General features: G+C 43.4%; 1 long non-coding RNA gene across 1 annotated transcript; it reads right to left on the reverse strand.

The window, feature by feature from the left end:
• Positions 1–960: 960 nt before the first annotated feature.
• On the reverse strand, positions 961–3,890 carry LOC124001235. Its single transcript, XR_006832758.1, has 3 exons — positions 3,658–3,890; positions 1,557–1,740; positions 961–1,073 (listed from the first exon to the last, which is right to left on the reverse strand). It is a non-coding gene; the product is annotated as an uncharacterized LOC124001235 (long non-coding RNA).
• Between the last annotated feature and the right edge of the window lie 6,986 nt (positions 3,891–10,876).

A 10,876-nucleotide genomic window follows, 5' to 3' on the forward strand; every position in this document is an offset into this window, starting at 1 on the left:
TCCTCTCATGAAATTGGCTTCAGGTGTCATGGCAAGCTAAGGATCTGGGTGTCTTAAGTCATGTTCACAGGGCTATATCAAGCAGTCTGAAATGTCTGCCCGACAGCAATATTTCATGCGTGGGTGTCTGGTGAATGAGCACTGTGCAAACTCTGAGGCTACCTGTGTGCTTTATTGTGACTTTTGAGGACAGGTTTTCTTTGATGTTTATGAAGAAAGGTGAGACTAGCATTAGGTAGCTACCCTGGGGCCTGACACTAACTCTTTACATGAGGCAATGACTCCACGCAGAACAATGGCTCTTTACATTTGTTATTAGAAGCCATCAGTCACTTGTTTACATTGTCTCCATGCAGGTGAAACATAGCTCTTTGTCATAGCGGGAGAAACAAAGACTACAACCAGGATTCGGGATCAGTTTCTCTTCTCGCTCCCTCCGTGTGCACTCTCCATGCCATCCAGAGAGACAGATCCAAATGCAACTCCATTAGAAAACATGTCAACTTTTTTCCCTCCAAGTTTACTGACTCACCCCTTTGTTGTCTAACTTTTTTTCAGATGTAGGTTCAGTCCATACAAACATGACTTGAAAACACGTCGACTTGTGGTATTATATGTCAGCTGAAAGGATATAATTACACCCAAGGTGCTAATAGCATTTTTCTAGTCTTAGAGAAAGAACACCATTGTGGGACAAAATAATGGGTAGTGTTGTCTTCCTTTGAGCAAGCTTTGTTGCTGCAGTTGAACTTGACAAAAGATTCTGGTGAATAACAGGTGCGTCGACTGTGCTTTACTGTGCATGTGACCACATCCCCGGATCACCTAAACAAGGACCCCCCCCCCCCCCCCCCCAAAAACGACAAAGGCTGCTTTTTCTTTTTTTCATTTATTTGCTTTTCCTTTGTAAATTGCACTGTTGGGCCCAAGTCAGAAAGTGTTTTCATTAGAGAGCGAGGAGGCATATCTTCCTTTTAGTGTGATGAAAACAGAGTACTCCTCGCCGTCCTTGTCGTCCCTGGGCCCTGGAACAGAGCGCGCCCCGCCATCCTTGTCGTCCCTGGGCCCTGGGCCTGGTGAGGGGATCAGATGTTTGTTTGTTGTGCCATAACCACAGCTTTTCCCAGGGTGCACTGAGAGAGGCATCACATAAACCGTTTGTGTTTGTGTGTCTTTGGGAGGGGTTAGGATCAAAGCAGAAGACAGATTTGTGAGACATACTGTATTCTCCTTCTAAAAGTTTTACAAGCCTTGTTTTTTTGTGTTTTTTTTATTGATTTTTTAAACGATATTAAGAATGTAGTCGATAGATACATAGTTATAAATAGGTATACAAATCATAGAGGTATCCATCTTTATCTCCAAAGAACAGTCAACCATGCATTAGTGACAAATGTAAAAATGGGTGTATTTTTAAAAAAAAATAGAAAAAAACATTTGGGACTTTCTGAGCCACATTCATTTACCCTGGTCATTCAGATATACAACTTTGACCTAAATAAAGCATTCCATTCATAAGGAGGCCTTCCTCCTTAAAGTAACACCACAGCACTCACCTGCAGAAGAAGCAGTCCCATCATCTGTAGACAGGTATTTTCTGGCAGTGTTACTCTGTACATTTTTGGGCAGACGATTACATCTAGACCTGAATGAAACATCATGTTACTGATGTTATTTCCTCTTCCTTTTGCTAAAGAAAACTGTCCATGTGTCGGCAGCGCAGAGATTTGCTGTTCAGATCTGAGAGAGAGAAGAACAGGGAATATGTTGTTGGACCTGCGGAACCTTCTCGAGTTTCACGTTGTACACCAGGGATGGGCAACTTTGATGGGGGGTGGGGGCCACAACAAAATCAGAACTCATCAATGGGAGTAGCAGTGGCTCGCGGGTCTGCATACGCACATCCATACCCACACATGCAGTCAGAGCTAGCCTAGCCTAGGCTAGCTTAGCCTTTTAGGGGCCCTAAGCAACATTTAGTTTCCCCCACCTTGCGAGCAAAACATGTAGCGGTATCATTTTTTGCAATTCTTCACATTTTGCCATGGGACGTAGAGAAAAATGTGTAGTTTTACAGCTAATTTTCTGCAATTCTATACATTTTGCCATAAGGTGAAGAGAAATGTTAGCATTTTTTTATATGATATTTGAGTGAGAATGACTAACAAAATCAGTGAAAGCCCCCCTAGTCAGTAATTTGACCATGAATACTACCAGTTTTAACAGCTGACCGCTATACTAACTTACCAAGCTAAAACATTTTAGCTGGTTTAATTGAGTGACTAGTGACTGTCAGTGAGTGACATAATAAGAGAAAAACTTCTGATGCACAACCAAAATTGCACCTTGTGTATTCTCCTATTCTAACTCTCAACAGTAAGTTGACTGAGTCCCCCCCCCCCCCAAAAAAAAATATATATATCCCGTTGTGTATCAAGAATGGTGCACCACCCAAAGGACATCCAGCCAACTTGACACAACTGTGGGAAGTTTGAAGTCAACATGGGCCATCATCCCTGTAGAACGCTTTCGACACCTTGCGGAGTCCATGCCCCAACAAATTTAAGCTGTTCTGAGGGCAAAAGTGGGGGGGTGCAACTCAATATTAGGAAGGTATTCTTAATGTTTTGTAATGTTTGGTACACCCAGTGTATATGCGTATACGTGAAAAATCCAGCAGCGTTGCAGTTCTTGACACAAACCGGTGCGCCTGGAACCTACTACCATACCCCTTTCAAAGGCACTTAAATCTTTTGTCTTGCCCATTCACCCTCTGAATGACACACATACACAATCCATGTCTCAATTGTCTCAAGCCTTAAAAATCCTTCTTTAACCGACTCCTCCCCCTCATCTACAATGATTTGAAGTGGATTTAAGTGACATCAATAACGGATCATAGCTTTCACCTGGATTCACCTGGTCAGTCTATTTCATGGAAGAGCAGGTGTTCTTAATGTTTTGGAAACTGATCCATGGACCTAGAAAAGGTTGTCCATCCCTGTAGTAGACAATTCCTTTGACACGAACAAAGACTTTGTTTGTGTTTATCGAATAGGACCTGGTATTCTAAGTGTCAATTCAAAGTCAGTTGCTGTTGAACTTGGGTTTTCTTGAATAATAACACACAACTAGGGGTCATGTATCATTCACTGTTTCTGGCAATGTCTGTTTCCATGACTTTTGATTCCTTTTAAATCAAAACACAATTCTCTGTAAATGAATTAAACGCATTGTCAAATTATATTTTCCTTGACTTTTGTCTCCTATTTTACTACTGAAAAGGACTGAATGTAACTTTGCACATTGTTTTGCACATTTACTGACTTAAACAATCCTACCATGATTCTTCTACCCCAAAAGGCAATGGTGATTATTCAATAGGCCTCGCTACCACTTTCCTCTTTTCAAGAGAGGAGTCCATGTTTTTCCTAATGAGGTACCTAATTTATCTTGTCAATAAAAGCGGGACTTCTACCCAAGGTGTCAGTGAGGAATTTGGAAGTGAACACTCTCTTGCCCTTTCCCTGTAAGTAAAGCTCCTCTTCAGTTCTGTTGAGTGCTACATGATAACCCAAACTTGGCCAAAGTTTGCACACATTCCAGAGAAGCTTTTAAAAACGACGACATCGCCATTGTACACAATCAGCAAAATACCTGGTCAAATGTCAAGCTCTTCTTATGGGATGTTTTGTAAATAATGTGTGATAATGACTTTAAATACTTGCGGACAACAGTTTTACTACAAGGGTACTTTTTTTCCAGGACACAAGAGGCTGTCTGGAGTCGCCCGAGGGCTCCACTTGTCACATAGGAGTAATGGTTCTCTCAGTTCTGACTCCGCCACTTGACTTTGTTGCAGCTGCATTGAATTACAGCCCATGGACAAGTCCCTCTCTTTCTGTTGGATATTCAATCTTCTGATAAATTGTTTTGGAATTTGAGGCCTCAGTGAACAGGACGTGTTTTGAAGCAGGTTTCTGTTGCTTAGGTGGAGTGGAGCCGCCGGCATATGAGGTTCAGGAGTCTGACAGCCGAGCAGCACTCAAGTTAAGCCCCATTTAACAGACTGGGTTGAGCAACAGGGACTAAAGTTGACTTAATCCAAGCTCACTCCTAACAAATATGACATGTATGAAAAACAAACAGTGCTCGAGCAACTAGCACCAGAGGCTAAGGTGTAATGAATAACAGACTAACGCTGTGTCAAGACCACGACAAACTACCACAGGAGAGTAAACATGACAATATTATTTCTGGTTGGACTTCAGCCAGACGAGTGGGGCCACAGGGTGCGTGTGTGAGTATGTGTGAACTCAAGCACAGTTATCCCTTTTCACTTCTTCTTCGAATCCTCTGTCGCGACTGACATTTCCGTGTCATGATGTATGAAATGAAGATCCCAAAGTCTACAGCTTTATAACTCATGAAGGTTCATAACCTGTCGTGACGCGTCAAAGGGACTATGTCATTCCCTTTGACGGAATATGTGGATTTTTATGTCAAACTAATAGTACATTTCTCAATCTCTCTCTTGACCTTTCTCAGGAAAGACTAAGTCAAATAACATTTGTAAAGCTTTTTTAAATGTTATATTACAGTACTTTGTTACAGAACACGCAGAAAGAACCCCCCCCCCACACCACCAGGTTACTGTAAACGCAATAGCCAGGATCATCCTGTATTATCAGAGATTGGCGTACGATAAAGGGCTTGGGGAAGTCAGGGTCATGGATTTGGAAGGTTCAGAGGTCACCGGCAAGAGCCAGGATGATATAGCAAAGTAGAAAATGTGCAATAGGCTGCTAATGCTATCTTCATGAATCATACTATAACAAAGAGGCTGAAGAGCGTCACAGAGTGGAAACAACATGAGGTTCAGGAAGAGGTGAACTATGGCAGCCTCCAACACGAGAGAAGATGAGAACAACCAGGAAACCAGGATCCTATTCAATAGGCACCAAATGAAAGAAAGCTGACTAAAACAGGGAGGGACTACCTGGATTTGTTCAATAAGAACAGCTTGTTTCATTTTTCTACGGTGTGCCCTAATGAATACAACCCAGGGGAGAGCTGGAACACCTGCTGTGGATGTGTTTCCTACTTTGCCCCTTAGTGTCACCATAGTTCCCCATTAGCATTGAGAACTTTTATCCTGTCTCTAATCTTATAGTGTAACAATACAGTATTTCAATTTAGCTGTGAATTAAATGTAACATCCAGTGCAATGGGGTGTTGACTTAAGATTCCTCTCATTTTAGTTGAATCATTTGTTGTTTTATAAAACTCAAATGACTAGCACCAATGTCCTCTGGTATGTGTCAATATTGGAGTTTATACAATGTGAGTCTGGATGGCTGAATATCTCACTATAGTGGAAAACAGAGGAGGAAACAGAAAACAAAGGCATGACACAGTTTGCTACCCTTTTAAGCCAAGTAGACAACCTGAACTCCAAGAATTTGGGAACATTAATGCAGAGCAGACAGAGTGAAGGCGTCTGCGCCACGCCATGCATTTACAAGTCAACTTTCGCTGCTTTAGAAAAGGCTTGGCATTTACACTGGCATTTAGACTTGTTTATTTATTTTCCCAATGTGCAAAAACATTCTGCGGTAGATGCAAATTTGGTGAGTTCTTATAAAGGCATGACATTTCAAAAATGTGAAATAAATTCATATGGTCCAATTAAATTGTAACGCTTGCTTGAGAAATCCACAGTGTTCAGTCTATCCCAAATTGCTTTGTGCCTTGCATTCGGTATTTAATTACATCAGAGAGCGAAGAGTGTTCTGTGATAACAGCAGGCTTCTCTCTATATATGGCTAAGAAACAGGGAAATTATGTGAAATTGTGCCTGAGGACTGTAGACGCCGGAAGAAAGCCTTGGTATTGCTGATCGAAACACCCACAGAGCTACCTATAGGATGCAGGAGTTAAGTTCAGCGTGGTGACCCTTATTTGTGTTCCACACAGTGGTATTCATTCCAAACCGAACTAATACACATTTACTAGAATAAAAACCCCCAAAAACCATCAAGTTTTGTAATGACCTAACGATTGTCAGAGAGAAGGCATGTCAGCTATTGTATTGAGACAACAATAAACAGACTACTCCATTCTTCGAACCTTCTACCGTGATGTCACGTTTCAAAATGGAGAAGAATCTCAGATAAAATGGTTTAGGAAAATGTCCACCTGAGTTGATTTCAGCTCAGACGTGACAACTATGATTCAGCAGCCTCTACAATGCCTAATATGTGATTCAAATCGTTTCTATATAACTTCCTGAATGGTGTATATCTAAAGGGCCATTGTCATGGTCAGTCTCCAATAGCCTGCAGTACCGTAGTTGCATTAGATGAAAGAAACAAGACTTTTAGTGTGAAAGATATTTTGAACAAGATATTCTACAAGGAGAGCCTGTTGTGGGGGTAAATGCAGACTTGTCCGTCTGCTTCTCTAATAGGTTAGCATTGCTCTGGGGGAATGCTTGGTGTCTATCATCCTGAATGGCTGGAGGAAAACTAGAAAAGGAAACATGAGCACTACGTTTGAGCTACGTTTTTACATCTAAATGATCATCTGCCGGAGAGGTCTATCTCCATTTAAATACTATAAATGGATTCGGCCTGATTTGTCAACCGTTATTACAGTTGTTACAGATGATTCTTTAGTAGCTTAATATACTGTGCATGAACACCTCCAGCCCCCACACCTACTTCATAACGACAGCTGGCTATCTCACTGTTGAGCGTTTCGGGTCTATAGGCAGAAGTGGCATAACAGCGGCTGAATTATATACATTGGTTTCAAACATAGGTTTCAAACTATTCGAATCTTCTAATTACACCCGAGACAAAGAACAAATATAATTGTTGAATTATCTTTTATGCGACACAAATCTGTAAGCAAATACTTCGAGTTTCTCTCTCTCTCTCTCTCTGTAATTAGAAGACGTTTACTGTGCTATCGTGGTTTTGTCCTAAGAAAACAAATCACGATAAAATAAAGTGAGTACAGAAATATTTAGAAAACCCTTTGACACCTTTTGATTCGCTGCAGACAATCAGGATCTGAATTAATTGGCACACTTTCATGTGCTTCGTGTTTGCTTTTGCTTTCACTCTGTTATTGTGATCGTCGTAGACAGCTGGCCTGGAGACATCAGGGGAATTCATAGTTCATTTGTAAAAGGCTTCACCCAGAGGTGTATCTGTCTGGTGGAGGACGGAGAGCGGGAGGTGAGTTGTAACGCCTTGTGCTAAGAGCCGTAGCACGGTGTGTCCTCTCCTCACCCACACCAAGACATGATACCTCTGTTGAAAAATTAAGAATTACGGCTTTAACAAATGCCACGGAACCTGTCAGAGAGGAGGAGGGCTTTTTATTTTGCTTGTGGCTGACAGCAATTTTGCTACAAGCCGCTTGCATATTTGTGCTACGGCTTTCTTTGTTCCTATCAAAACAACACGACAACTCCTGTGTTCCTAGGAGACTTGTATAGAATCAGGAGCGTGCAGCAGCTCAGGGAGAAAGGGAGAAAAAAAATTACAGTCGGAGGTGATGCAAATTATATCTTCAGTGTATCTTCCCTTAAACTCCAACAAGCACAGTGACAGCTGATGCCAGGATTAAACAAAAAGATCAGGAACTTATGACTAATAGCTCAAAGCAATCATCTCTCATTATTTCAATTACATGGGTAAATGCATGCAATCATGGATCAAATTGCTCCTCTGAAGAGGGTATTTTCAAGCAAAGCATTTCTGTCAGTAAAAAAAAAGACAAAAAGTGAAAATATTTGCATTGATTTCTTTATGAAAATACACCTTTGTTAGATCAAAAAGAATCTACTCGCACCTGCAGGTGTAGTGTGTTAACAATAACAAGCTAAATAACAACAAGAGCACACACTGGCCAGTAAGACAATAAGCAGAAGGGAGTTAAATACCCTCTAGCCTGTCTGTGCAACTGAAGTTTCACAATGCTGCAGTGCAACCTGAACTAAAAGTTCAATAAATGGCAACCATTTTGCCCAATAATAGTACCTGGCTGGCTTTGAGAGGAGAGCAGCTCCACTGACCGATTCAGGGGTCTTCAGCCTCCTGGGCTGCATCCCAAATGGCACCCTATTCCCTATATAGTGCACACAGGGCTCTGGTCAAAAGTAGTGCACTATATAGGGAATGGAGTGCCATTAGGGACACAGTCTTTCTGTGATGTGATTGATGACTCGGTGACTGGAGGAAAATTGCCTCTTATAAATTATTCATCCAGCAGCTATCTATTTGCTGGTGAAGTAGCTGACAGGAAAGTTCTGACTGTCTGGGCACAATCTGCTCTCAAATCACTTAGCCTACAAGTGAGAGAATATTTAAAGAAGCCAAGCGATGTACGACGCCTAGTGGTATCAGGTTAGGTCTTTTCATAGACACATCGAGTAGAGGATCAGGGTTAGTCTATTGTCTATTATACAACGCTTTTTAGGACACTACTGCAGCTTGTAGGGTTTACATTGTTTAGAATCTGGTGAAAGAAGTGGCTGTTTCAATACATGCGCAAAGACAATGGATTAACAATACACTCTCCAAGTGGTTGAGCCAAGTGGTTCTAAGGCCATAGACAAAGGAGTGTATGCAGAGACCTGAGATGTAAAAAAAACTTCAGAGACTTTCTGGAATGTATTTTGTATTGACTTGGTCCCTCAGTAGTGGTCTGGCTGTAACTGAGCCCAACATTTTGTCGGCTGTGTCCCACAGACAGAACCCTCAGCAGCCAGCCTGAGCAGCAGATTCAAGTCCTGGGTGGGTAAGGCGGAGGCAGCAGAGATAGTGTTGGGGCGAGGGGGGAAGGAGGAGGTGGGGAGCGAGCTAAGGAGGGTGAGGGGTAGATCCAGCAACCCAATTGCGCTTCCCTTTGCATTAGCCTTTCCTGCTCAGGCTCCATCGACCTGTCACAGGCATCACAGTGATTGACTGGCTTGGCAGATGCGCTGCTATAACAGGTAACCTGATCCACCGGTCCCATCTGGCGCCCAGCCTTTCTCAATTCACACCCAGCCGAAGAATAGACATCACCAGGAGCAAAGTCTTCTTTGTGCACGAAGGAAACATTTGTCATATATGCGATATATGTATATAGCCTACGTGTAGGTGTGTGTGACTGCGTGCAAATGTGAGGGAGAACACGTTGATGGAGGGCTGAATTTGCATAGATGTGGCGCGCACACGCGCGCACACACACACAGATGGATCACCACGGCAGTCTGCTTTACAGCGTGATCTGTCTCTCTCTTTCAAAGGGATGGACGGAACACAGGCACAGATTAGAGACTTGGGGGGGTAATCATCAAATTAGCATGCTTGAGAAATGATGATTTCTTTTTTTCCTTGTGTAGCAATTGCCATGCATTGAGCCCTCGGTGCATTGCTTAATTTTTCCATGAGAAAGATTGCAATTAGAAAAAGTCTGAGAGTGAATGCATAAAGGAGTAGCTATGATGGGGCTCTCATCTCAGACAGATGGAGTGTCTAATTGCACAAAGCTTGAGAAGCTCCTCTCTTCTGGACTGGTGATGGAGGGTGGTGATGAGGGGTAGGGGGCGGTTGCCACCACCAGTTGGAGGTTTGGTTGAAGTATTGCTTTCTTTAAAATCGCTTTTTTAGGTGACCATATCCTGACACAGCGATGGACGGAGCTGAGAGGAGAGGAGGCAGGGAGCAGGGCTAGTACCGGTACCCTACTACCCACACAGCCTGATGGGCAACGTGGGGTCCCTCTCTCTTGTAAGTGCAGGCAGATCGTGTCTCCCCTGCTGCTCTGAGGAAAAACACTGTTCAGTGATCGCTTTTCCTTTAATAATGACTTCTTCCCACCAAAATATTTTGTCAAGCTTGTGTACGGGGAGTTCAAGCCTTTGAATCAACACCTCTGAAATCTATCAACAGCCAAGAATCTTCCAGGCTTTCTCCTGGTGGCGAAGTAGCTAACACTTCCCCCAATCCCTTCTCACCCAGCACCCCATACTCAAACCCAGTCACAGAGTGTGACCAAGATGCTCGGCTCGGCAGAAGGGCGCACACTGCCAATGAGTCTACGGTTCCCAGTGACAAGCAGAGGTATGAAAAGGAAATATAATGTGAGAATGCGGCACAACAAACGTCAGCTGCCTGATACGCCAGCGAGACAGAAGCGAGAGCGATGTTATTTTATGTTTCTTTAAAAATATATGTATATTTTCTCAGGCGGTCTACCGAATCTTCCAACACAATGTTGAATGAATGAATGAGCACAGTGTTTGACAAACAAATGTATTTGTTCAAGTATAAAAAAAAGAGGAAGCATAGTTGTGTCATATTGACAATGGAAATGCACAACTGTAGGCTACTTATGTGTTGGGAAAGACTTCATTTTGATCATACCAACCACATGAGTGAAAGCAAGGTGAAAATAATGCACAGCAAAACACAATGTTGGGACCTCCCCCAAGAGACTCTCCAATCTTCCTCCCCTAATAAACGTCTGGTAAAGAAACTGCCCTTAGGGCCGGCCTCCCCCAGCCTTCCTCGGCCTACCCTACCTCCCCAGCCTCCCCAGCCTCTCCCTACCTCCTCAGCCTCTCCTGACTCCCCAGCCCCTCCTAACTCCCCAGCCTCCCCCTACCTCCTCAACCTCCCCGTACCTCCTCAGCCTCCCCTGCCTCTCCTGCCTCCCCAGCCTCTCCTGACTCCCCAGCCTCCCCCTACCTCCTCAACCTCCCCGTACCTCCTCAGCCTCCCCTGCCTCTCCTGCCTCCCCAGCCTCTCCTGACTCCCCAGCCTCCCCCTACCACCTCAACCTCCCTGTACCTCCTCAGCCTCCCCTGCCTCTCCTG

This window comes from Oncorhynchus gorbuscha, linkage group LG17 (assembly GCF_021184085.1).
Source record: "Oncorhynchus gorbuscha isolate QuinsamMale2020 ecotype Even-year linkage group LG17, OgorEven_v1.0, whole genome shotgun sequence".
NCBI lineage: Eukaryota > Metazoa > Chordata > Actinopteri > Salmoniformes > Salmonidae > Oncorhynchus > Oncorhynchus gorbuscha.